The sequence below is a fragment of the Hesperophylax consimilis genome, chromosome 14 (genome assembly GCF_061612785.1).
Source record: "Hesperophylax consimilis isolate HC1 chromosome 14, BYU_Hcon_1.0, whole genome shotgun sequence".
NCBI classification, from domain to species: Eukaryota; Metazoa; Arthropoda; class Insecta; order Trichoptera; family Limnephilidae; genus Hesperophylax; species Hesperophylax consimilis.
Genome location: NC_142849.1, coordinates 7,985,287 through 7,997,954, shown reverse-complemented (window position 1 = coordinate 7,997,954; position 12,668 = coordinate 7,985,287). Strand labels below are relative to the sequence as shown.

Here is a 12,668-nt window from a genome sequence, read left to right as displayed (position 1 = left end):
TAACACAATGACATAACTATAAAATATAAAAATACAAAAACAGTTTCAGGTTAACCCTTTTACCAGGCCAACTGCTTTCGTAGTCAATTAAATGATATAATGCAAATGTTACGACGCACTGCATATTATGCAGTGCTGGAATCAATACATTAAGAAATAAAGTTAATTATTTGTGTTCTTTTTTATTCTTGGAAAGAAAACAACAAAATAATGTTGGAGAAGCAAGTTTTATATTTATATTATTTGTGAGTAGGGCTGAAGGAAGAAAATATCAGACAGGATGTGTACGATCTCACGGATAGCGATTCCCTATTCCAGCACCTCGCGTTTAGTTATTTATTGAGATATTGACACCAAGTGGGCGAGTGGAACTGAAGATGTACGGACATCGGACATAAATACATGTATACGTATCATATCTAAATCAATAGGCCTATACGCTCATAGGCCTATTGATTTAGCAACCTTTCAAATATCCAAGTGCAATGAAAGGGGGAAATAAATCACTGCAACAGTAATGGAAATTTGAGTTCATTTATTATCTTTGATTTATACAGGTCTCGGTGCTGATGTATTGAATACGAATGAAGTGTTGAAATAAATTCTAAAGGTACACAAAGTTGTGTGATAGTTGTTAAACGTATAGGCATGGAAATCAGGTGTTTATTATACTTCAATCAGATGAGGGAAAACCACAAAGCGGAAAATAACTCTAATATTTGTATGTGTTTTTTTAACTTCCTCGTGTAAACCATAAGCGGGTAAATGTCTAGAAAATATCAAAAGTCGGTTGATACCTATAAATAGGCACGTTTTTTAGATATAACACTAGCTTCTTAACTAGAATAAGGGAATTTTTGAATTCATAGAAATATACAAACAGATTCATTAATCTGATAATCGGAAAATGTTAGAAGGTTATTTATTGATATTCATTATTTTAACCGGCTAAACAGGAAACAGCACTAAAACACGCGGTCAAGGCCAATTGATCTCACGGTCAATTTAATGTTTGCAGTGTCACGAAGGAGGCCTCCATAACGCTTACAAATTCTTGAAAAAAAAACACTCTTCGCCCTATGGTCAGGTGTTGAAGGATTAGGATAACGTTAGAACCTTTGTCAAAATAAATGAAAATTAAAAGTGTCTGATGTTAGAACTTTAAACTTCAAAATTATTTTGAATGTAGATATAAGTTAAACAAAAGGTTTCGCATTCAAAGGTCATTTTGGACTAAAATGTCAGTTACAACCTTGTCAAACCAAAGTAACGATTAGTTAGGATATCTATCGAGGATGTTAGCAGTAGATTATATTATTACCTAAATGAAATAAATAACTTCCCCTTTTGAGGGGCCCGTTCTAGTTTATTTGACACCAACGGCTAAGAAGAAATAATAAACCAATTCTAGTGTCTACCAGCGAGCATTGTGTTAAGGTAGTCAACGTGCCTATTTACCCAGGATTTCTAAGATTTCCCTTCTCCGGATTCGAGAGTGGTCGTGCCCACGTGGTTTAATTATCTTAAGGACATAATCAATAAATTGATTAAGACGGGGAAGAAGTTGATGGGGGTAAAGCAGGGTCGGGACAAGCAGGCACGTGGAGAATTGATTGCTATTTCACAAGAACCGGGCACTGTTTAATTAAGAAGGTTTCATCGGTGAAAAACAATTATTTGTTTTTTTCTGTGTTTTGCGTAGGGCCGTCGAAGTTAGCGCTCTTCTTGATGCGAAGATCGATGTATGGCGAAGATAGTTTCGTAAAAGAGATCACAAATCACGTTCAATTTGATGATTGATGACAGAATTTTGAATCTTAGTTCTTCGGTTAAAATCCAGGGAGTAGCGAAAACTCTGGACTGATAAGCTCTAGCTTCTTAAAATCTGCACTTGTTTTACTGTCTGGAATTTGTAAGTCGACGTAAAACAACACTAAGTACCGTACGTATTATTTCGTATTTTTCAAATGGATTTCATAAGATTTTCTTTCGATTAACGAATGTTAAAGATTGGGCGAAGCCGGGTAGGAAAACTAGTATGTAGGTAGGTACGGTACGATATGTTGGGTTAGGTTAGATAGAAAAACTAGTATGCAAATAGGTACGGTTCGATATGTTGGGTTCTGTAGACAATTCAGATAATATATTAAATTTATAACATCGTATTCAAATCAGAGTGGACTGTTTCTATTTTTTTGGAAATCTTAGTTTTTATTCGTTTTGTAACCACTCTGAGCTGATATATCTCAAAAATGGCACTATTCAAATTATGCAAGCATTATTATTATCATTATTCGGAATCTATTGAGAGGAGATATCACCACCTTTGTTGAGGGTTTGCACGAGGCTCACATTCATTCCGACTAATTCGTAACTACATTATCTGAAACAAAACTAATGCACATGGGATGGAATTTATTGATATTTGATTAGTAAAAAACAGTATACACATACCTTATATAAATATTTTAGTAATATATTCATCAAAATTAATTAAAACATACCCCTCAGAAACATCTATTTTTTGGGCATGCTAGGGCAAATTGACCGTAGGTTCGTCCAATACGACGGGGCCGCTTACGTAGTTAAGATTCCGACTTTATTTTAGAATATTGTGCCATCTTAAGTACATTATGATAAAAAAAAGTATCATTCGGTCAGCAGAGCATAAAATCAGTTAACCTGCCACGTATGCATTTAGTTGCGTAAATCACATTAACATGTTATGAGAGCCAGTAATAAGCACCAACAAGAGAATGAAAAACATTTATTTACTCACGGAGCACATTAGCAAGCCGGGGCCTTCCCTGCAAACTGCAAAACTTGGCCAATTTTCAACAAACACAAAACATAAACATAAACACGACTGCGCGCTAATTTAATGCGCGAGAAAAGTTGTTCAGCGGCAGCTTTCTTTACAACTATGTTGCGAGCAAAACATTCATACTAAGTTGATGCTGAGTACTTTAAAATTATTTTAAGAATGGTTTAGACTCCGTAATATGAGAAAGTTTCAATAACATCAACTCAAGTTATATAGACAAAACTAGAGAACTCTACTAATTTTAAAGTAAAATTTAATAATAATAATAAGAGAAAAAAGTAAAAAAAATAAAAATACCTTTGAAAAGTATAAAATACAAATTAGAAATAATCTATCGATTAACGAGTACTTTTGTGATTGTGAGCAAAAAATTTCAAATTTTTAATAAGTGACCACATCAGAAGAGCTAGTTATTTAATACTTCCCTCAGCTTCAACAACATCATCCAAAATAATGTGTTGGTTTCAAGCATTTCGGACTCATGTGCACCACACAAAAAATAAATTAACTAACCAACAACTATGCAGGTACTTAAAAACGAAACGAAACATCCTAAAGGTAATAAATTAATTTGAACATCGATCCAACATTATTTCCATTAAGGGTTCATCAAGAGTTTAGTAAGCCGTGTGCTAGTCTGCAATTTTATTATGAAGAAGTGCACATTCACACGTTCTAATCCAGAAATACTCACTGTTTACGCACCAATTACTTATTCACACCCCTCGAACTCGTATTATTCACAGTGAGAGGAAGGCGTTCCGTTGCTATGGACGTGTCATTATCGGTTCACACCTCTCTTATCTCGAACATGATGTGAAGGAGTGCAAAGAGTGTACAAATAGGAGGCTGGTTGTGTGGCTGTGGCACGCTAGCAGGATAGAAGGCTACGTTCGCGGGGGTCGGCTGCGAGAGAAACTAGTTCTGACTTTATAATCATCGTAACTTTCACAGCCTGATAAGATTAATGTGCCGTCATAAATTTAAACTGAATCACTGCATGCTTTCAACAACATGCGAGGGTGTGAACTGCGAATATTATGATAATGTATTTAAAGGATTAAAAAAATACACAGCGCGTTGGAAAACAGCGTTTGGAGGGGGACCTTCAGTTTTAATGGCAGCTAATTTAACAAACTTTCATGAAAATTTAATAAATCCACATGAATACATTGCTAATTCACTACGAAAATAAAAGCTTGTTTCATCGTGTTGATTTTTTAAGCATACATATATTATTTTCTTAATGATTGCAGCACTTTACAAGGCAACAATTAATTAACACATTTCGATTTTGGAAGGCCATAACAATTGACAATGAGAATAAGAATGAAAATAAAATACAGATATAAATGAACTGAGAAATGATACATTTCTGCAAAACAAGAAACAACCTTCAATAAATTTACAATGAAAAGTTTCACGAGCTGAAACTAATAAATTGTACGAAACTTTTCGTATCATTTTTATTCAGAAACTTCTACTAAGGATTTTCTATCGAGATAAGAAAAATCGACGCAAACACAGAAAGAACACGCAATAAATAATTGTGTGTTCTATCTGTAAATATAATTGTGTAAATATCTTTAATTCTATCACATAAATCACCTAGATAAGTTATAAAGAGCTGGATGTGAATACAATGCATCATTTCCAATTGGCTAAGAGCGCAATATCACCCAATATGGCTATTGATAGCACCTAGGTAAGAAGCCACAACATGACGACGACAAACTAATTGGCCACTAATAAGGCCTGCATACTCATTGGAGCCTAAGAGCGCACTTTCACTGATGTGCGATCAGCGTTGTTTGCACTTACTAACTAGACCTATGACTAAGCACTGGGCAGGTACTCTATTCGCGCTGACTCCGCTGTGGACTAAGAATTAAGGCGATGCACCCAGTGTTACCAGCTCCTTTAGAGCTAGTTTTAGCTCTAAATTGAAGTTGTTAGCTCCAAAAAGTGGTTTAGCTTCTCAGCTTGTTTTTTTCTAGCTCTCTTTTTCACACAAACGTGGTAGTCATCAACGAAAAGTGACAATTTAAGAGTTATTCTATTATGAGCCGAAATATTTTAAATTTTCAATTTTCTGAATGCACCACGTCGTGTAACATTTGGAATCGGTCCGTTAACGATAACAATCTTTATGTAGATGGCGATAAGGTTTAAATTCCCGCTTAACCAATCGCCTGTTTTGATTTATGCAAGTAAAAAACATCGCCAAAAAGTGTATTTTATTTTGTTTTGCGAAGTTCAGGCACAAATATTAAGTGTATTACGATCATTTTCTAAAGAACCTCATTTGCCACATTATACAATAAAATCATAACCAAAAAGGGGTTTGTAAGCAGGTGATTTATTTACTGCAGTTTTCATAGGCCTGACACTCATTTTTTTCTGAGCTTATAAGGCCAAGGTGTATTCCAATAACAGCATTTAATTAAAGCATCTAAAATCCAAGCGATCAAATTTTCAAACCAAAAACGATTTTGATGATTTTGCATTACTTCGTGGTGATTCGCCTATTTAAAGTTAAGCGAGGAATATAGAAAAAGCAATCCCTGCATACCCCAGATCGTAGGTATAGAATGAATCATTATTATTATGTTTCCTGTTGTATGGAAGATCTACAGTCGTCTAGGATTAACGAAGTAGGTACGAAGAATTTGTTAATGATGAGTGTAAGTCAGACTAACATCATTGTGATTGAAAGAGAGAATACGAAGAGATCGAGTCGTAAGTGTATAATTTGATGAAATACTAATAAGATTTAGGACTAATAACCACGCGATGATGAATGACTAACTGACGAAATGTGAAAATAATTTTTAAAATCCCCGCAAACAGGATCATCATTATTTATGACCGCAAATGAGACCCCTCTGCCGCCATCAAAAAATCCTATGCATTTAAAATGGTAGATATGTGCAAACGAAACCGAAAGTGCGACGCCATTTGCGCAATACGTTATTATTTACGATACACGCGAATGGTGACGCGGCACGAAGAAAGTTGTTTATTTTTTAGAGCGACCCCTAATTAGCAGGCTCATTAATCTGATTCGGCATTCAATCAATACTTCAGCAGAACTCCAACACGTAACAACACTGAATCTGAAAGGCCAGGGTCAGAGGAGTTACGAATTCAATCATTACGGCCGAGTTGGTACGTGGAAGCACCTTCTTGATAGATCTATATTGTTGTGATGGAGCATAAATGGAAAACAATAATTCAATTCGCAGAACTGTTTATCTATCAATAAAACCATATAATCAGAAGTAAGCACATTGTTCGAATATTAGTTTCTTAGTAATATTTTTATTATTGGGTTCGGACTAGCGATGGACAAAATCGATAAAAAAAATAGATAATCATTCGAAATAATTGATTATTTAACCTCTGGAAAACCGTTCGTGCACCAGTGACAAGAATTTTCCCGCAGACAAACCGATTGTGCGCTGGTGGCTTTGGAATTTAGCACTAGCTGATTTAAACCGCTAGGCCATGAGAAAAGCATAAACATTTTTTACAGAATCATTTTTGATTTCACGGATCTAGTCCCTCAGAAAGGGTCTGGTGTTCCAAAGGTTAATAAGAAATGTGTAGCCGTCTAAAACATAGAAATTTTCAACGCAAGCGATAGTAAAACAAAACAGTTTTCTTTGGGGGAAGGGTAAGATAAAAAAGCGTCAATCCCACAGACATATGAATATTAATAGACGAGAAGATAATGGCGAGGGGTAAAATCAACTGTTGAAGAACGAAGGGGGTAAAGCTGACTGTGATTCGTCAATAAATCAATCTGACAGTAAATAGGCATCTCGCATTATGATATCACCATTTAGTTCTTAAAAGTAAAATCTGCTTTTGAATGAATAGACATTTTTACATGGGAGCGCAAATTACTCGCCACGTTATGAACAAATTTGCGAAGCCCAAATTCGGCAAAAAAAAAACTTCTATTTTCAGAGTCGAATATTTTGTTTCCTTATTGAGTCAAGACACTTTTACGAATGTTCATAATTTACTTACCCCAGTAAACAGCGACAAGCACACTTGACAGTATATTTGATAGTATATGTTTCTAAAACTGATCCATATTATACGATGTGAATCAGCTTACAACAAATTAAAATAATGCTTACCTATGGAATGTAATACGACAATTGGGTTTATTCTCTTTTTCACTTCTATTTTTATAAGTTTTCATAGCGCAAGCCACTATTTTGCCGTGTTATTTCGTAAAATGAACCGATGATGCCTCGACCATAGTTCGCACAAGAATGATGACGTCACGTTTTCTAAATTCACTTGAGGCCATACGCGAGCCCAGCCGGCTCCAATGGAACCGGTATGGGGAGTGGGGAATAATACGCTTTTAATCACTTAGGGCAGGTCTACTAATATTCATATGTCTATGGTCAATCCTTTTTTTATTTTCTTTGATCTATTAAATCATTTTTTATTATTTATTTTCTTTATTGTATTTAATTTAATTCAAAGAACTTCATTTAGTTTTAAATAAATTTATAGTAAATAAAATTTAATAATGTACATAAACTAAATGCACCAACGCAATTGCAACAATGCGCTTGCGCTTTAACTAAGTAACACTTCCAAATTTAAAGAAAGAATTATCAGGGACTTTTTACTATCGAAACAAATTAAGATAAATACTACAATAATGAAGGTGTTTTTTTTTAATTTTTACATTGCCGTATAAATTTTCTATAACTATTTTTTTAATAATTATAGAAAAATGTTCAAAACAACATGTTAGTTTTTATTCGTGAATTCAGCGGCGTTGCGTCATGCCGGGCGACGTTGGTGGCAGCCGTCTACAAGACAATGACGTTTGATGTCATAATGACGTTGTAGGTAGTTGGAACCGTTTCGGATGAGCGGTTTAAGATCGTTTTTGAATTCATTAATTATGAATGAAAATATTAAAAATAAATATTTTTAGTACGATAATCATATTCAGAAAATCAAACTTTATCTTCTTTGTATTTATTTCTTCGATATATTTTTATTCATAGTTCGTGAAAATAGCCAATTCTATTCAAACATTTAGTTTCTGTCATATTTGTATACTTCTATTTGTATACTAATACTTCACCTTTTGTAGGGCAAAACTTCCAATGACTGGACTAGCTCCACGATCAATCGAAATATACCCCATATATAAGTAGTCCCACGATGCATAAACCACTACACAACCAAAAATCTCTTAAATGATTCTACTGTAGTAACCAATAATTTTTAAATTTTTTAAGAGTATAATAACAAGACTGAATAAATCGTTAGGTGTAAAAATTATTGGGAATTATATGACAGAGAACGTTATTTATGTCTGCTTTCATATCATACAAATGATTAGAAAATAGAGTAAAACAAATAAAAAAGATTCAACACATATTATTTATTCCCGGAAACTGCCTGTCTGTCCGTCTGGTTTATGAATGAAATAATTATTGATAAAATCCGGCAATACCGGAAGGCGTGACTCGAACACTGCTGTAAAAAAATACAATATCGGGTGAAATTCGTCCAAAAAAACCGGTTCCATTATTTAAAAATGCCCGTATATATTGACACATAACGGAGCAGGCTCACCCAGAATCATCGCCCATTGTTTAGTTTTGCCAGCCGTTGTTTATAATTTAATTAGGTACCTACCTAAAAACAATAGGCACGCTGATGACAAAGGACGTAACAATACATAGGCGAATTATAACATGTGAGAATGGGTGTCTGAAATTCGGGAATCGAATTGTTGGAATGTGGTGTAGAATACATACTTGGTGACGCTTGGCACTGAAGAGACAGGCCGATAGTGTGTGGTGGGCGTGTCTAGTGAGCCCGAAGTATGCTCAAGTTTTGCTTAACTAACTAAAAATTACACTGATTCCCGGCAGGGGTAGGTAGAGAACGGATCGACAAACAACTCGGTCTTCACACACACTTACAACATTCACATTCGTACATCGTTTCACACATACTCTTCTATTATCCTGACTCCTGACTCCTGACATGGCCCAACTCAAGTATCTCGTACGCTTGTTCGTGCCATATCTTGATCGAGCAGATTGACTTCTTCTGCCATTTGCGTCATATATTGTCCTTACACTCATTTATTCGTTTATTCGCTCTACATGCCCAAACCATATGAGCGTCCCTTTATTACTCATTACGCTTACATAGTCTTGCATTCTTTGCGGATCTCTACATGATCGTACATGGTTTTACCACATTCGCCTCAGGGATCCCATTTCTACAGCATTCGGTCATTTTACTGTCACTTTAGCCATAGCTGTATACATTTTACCAATGTTTACTTCGAAAGCTCATAACTTCGTTATTTTTTGATATATCTAAAAACTAATTTTAATGTCATTATTAATTCATTAAAGATAATAAATTTTCATTACAAAAACATTACAAGACAACCTCATTGGGGTTATTTTTATTTCAAATCTGTGTAAATCTCACTTCTAGGGAATGTCTATTCGGAGGCGTTTTCTAACAGGTATGGCGGTCTAATTAGACATTGTGTACGGACTGGTTTGCCAATCATGTTTATTATTAGTGTTTGCAAGTCAACTGTCATCATTATCTCGTGAAATAACAATGTACGTAGATGGAATATATTGACCTGTTCGAATTGATTTTGAGTTCATCAATAATTTATTCAAGGCGCAAATATGAATGACAAAGTATCTAAATTACGCGAAGGAACTTAAATAATGCAATCAAAACAATCTAGACTAAGGTTCTCAAACTTTGGAACACCTCTACCCACTCGTTTGTTAAATTACTCAATACATTGTAGACGTTCGCGAAATGTTTGGATGTTGATATTTTCTAACCACTCTTATACTAACCGTTGCTTTAAGTTCATGTTAATTTAACTATAAAGCATAAATCTGATTGGGAAAACAATCATATGATGAGCTCTGGAGGCTTGAAATTTTTCCAGCATTTTCTGGCTGGAATTTTCAAAAACATCGTGAATCGTAAAGTCAGTTTAAAAACCATATTAACAGTTTAAAAAGTATCACGCCTATAATAAGAAATAAGTGACGAATTCAGGTATCTACCAGATCTAAATATAAAGAAGATTACGTAATTCGTTATTGCAACAAACAGATTTAGAACCCCTGATCGTACAGGAATTATTCTTAACCCTATCGGACCGTGTGTATATTTGAAAATAAATTTATAAAGAATTTTTTTCTTCCTCTCTAGAGCGAATAAAAAATGGTGGTTTACGTTATTTTGAAAATCAAAAAGCTGTCAGATTTTTCAAGTGCATTTAATAATATAACATTATCGAAGAAAACTTTGTACGTGCGGGTGAGGCAGATTTCCCCATAACTCGGGTATTTTTTTCTACCAATATACTGGGCCTAGGTTACTTCATAATTGAAGAACCTAGGTAGAGTCACGTGGGGTAACCGTACGCGGAGTGTAAGTGTTCGCAGTGATGTTTCCGACAAGATTGTGCCTGTTAAGCGCCCGCGCGTTCCTTAATTCAGTAGCCTTCTGGATCGCGCCGAAGCGGGACATGTGTACAGTGGATGCTGATTTGTCAATAAAAACTGGTAGGTAAATTACTTTTTTTCGGGCTTTTCTTAAATTTTTCATCTCTGTTACCGATGTGTGCTATTGTGTAACCAGCTGTGTCAGAGTGACGTGGTCTATGATAATTATTAGTGAAATATTGTTAGTTAGACGGGTGCAAAGTGATAATTCTAATAAAGATAACCACTAATCTGATTTTTAAAGTTTATTGAATTTTGGTGTGATGGGGTAAGTGTGCTGGGGTAAGCGTTCGCAGTTGGACGAGTGCGAACACTTACCCCGATAGATAAAATTGATTTTATAGCATAATATTTCAACTCTCGTTATTTTTTACAGTGAAATATGCCACGTGTGTACGTGAGAAAGCACCCGGAGAGGTCGGTTTGCACTCAAGAGCAAAAATAAACTGCAAAAAGGCTTATGAAAGAGGGGAAGAGTCAGCGGGCTGCTGCAGATATTGTTGGGATCAGTGAAGCCACTCTGCGTAAACGCCTAAAACTAAAATTAATAGCAACTTCAATTTGGAGATATCGTCCGACATTTACACCAGATAAAGAAGTAGATTTTTAAATAAATAGATACTCAATTTATCGTGCATATGTCATTTTTTTGTGAAACTATTGATCTAATAATTATTCATTTATTTTCAGGCCGAAATCGTTGATTATTGTAAAAAAAACTGACTTAATGTTCTACGGCCTGACTATGCAGACAATGAGAAAAATTGTTTACGAGTATGCTGAAATCAACAAGATCGAGAACAGATTTGACAACATTACAAAAACGGCTGGCAAGGATTGGGTGTATGGATTTCTAAAACGTAACCCTGTTTTAGCTTTAAGACAGACTACTCCCACAAGTATTGCGAGAGCTATTGGGTTTAACGTTGTTCAAGTTCGGCGGTTTTACGCAAACTGAAAAATGCTTGCAAGTCTGAAATAATTATCTCTAGTCCCTATAAAAAGAAACTTCAGCAGAAGCAGACAGATGCAGATGCAAAAATCGTCCGAAAGCCAATATTTAAAACTATGGAAACCAGACGACCACCTCTTTTCAAGAAAGTCACACCACAAAGCGTAATGCGGGAAATTCCAGCGTGCATAACTGTTTAAAGAGCGCACAAAAACAGGCTTCTAAGGACTATTTTTGCCCACAATGCAAGGAGAAATATCGAGATCCACCAACAGAAGATTGGATAGAATGTACCTATTGTGTAAAGCATGGTGGCATGAGAACTGCACAGACTACGATAAGGGGCAATTTAAGTGTGATAATTGCAATGGGGGGTTACTCTTCGCAGTGCGAACACTTACCCTACGGTATGCGTATACTTACCCCGCACACGGGGTAAGTATACGCAATCGACATGCATGTAAACTTTTTTATATAACTGTTTGATTTATGAACCATATGAGGTTTTTATGGTTGTTTGAGATGCCTTAACAATCGATCATATTAATAAACGAAAAAATTGAGTAAAATACCTAAAGCTTTTTAATACAAAAATCCCAATGTAAAAATTGCGCACGGTTACCCCACGTGACTCTACGCTGCTTACTACATAGGAATGAAAGTACACACAAATAAAGGTGTACCGCTGATAGCACCGCCGCAACCTTCCGCTATTACTCATAAACGATGCGTGTAATATAACGAGAGGTTACAACGAATCTGTTGATACCTTTTTACAACATGATCAACATGAGGTATATGTTGTTGTAACCTCACTTTCCGTGACATGCCTCGTATATGGGAAAGAGGTGGGTAATACAATGAATCCCTCTGGAGCATGTGAATGTGTCATAAGATCCGTTGTAGCCCCTCTTTCCGATATATCCCCCGTTTATGAGAAAGAGGGAGAAGTTAAAGTGGATCTGATGATACCTCCGCTGATACGGATAGATATGTAAAATATATTTTCGTGGCAAACCTCGTTTGTGAAAAAGAGGTACAAGTTTACGGATCTCTCAGTATATTATTAAGGTAGCCAGGAACATAATAAGGAAAGGAGAGAGGGGAGGAAGAAGGAATAATGATATAAACTTCTGACTTTATGGATAATATCACACTATCCATGATCGGAGTGGATTGAAAAGCACACGCAGGTCTAGATAAGGGAGACTGCTTTATGTGGTCGTATTATGGGAGGATTCCGCCGGAGAAGACAGGAACACGTAGAGATGTAAAGAAACCGATTTAACATGGAATACTTATTAATGTAATGGCATTTCGCGATTCTAAAATAGATTAAATTGGT

At 35.5% G+C, this 12,668-nt stretch overlaps 1 protein-coding gene and 1 long non-coding RNA gene across 2 annotated transcripts in view; one reads left to right on the top strand and one right to left on the bottom strand.

The window, feature by feature from the left end:
* The window catches only part of twin (CCR4-NOT transcription complex subunit 6-like twin), a 478,069-nt gene that overhangs the window by 188,357 nt on the left and 277,044 nt on the right, over positions 1–12,668 (bottom strand). The gene's annotated exons all lie outside the window — the stretch shown is intronic.
* LOC149417851 (uncharacterized) lies at positions 10,399–11,412 on the top strand. The gene is made up of 3 exons (XR_016303107.1): positions 10,399–10,431; positions 10,748–10,969; positions 11,062–11,412. It is a non-coding gene; the product is annotated as an uncharacterized LOC149417851 (long non-coding RNA).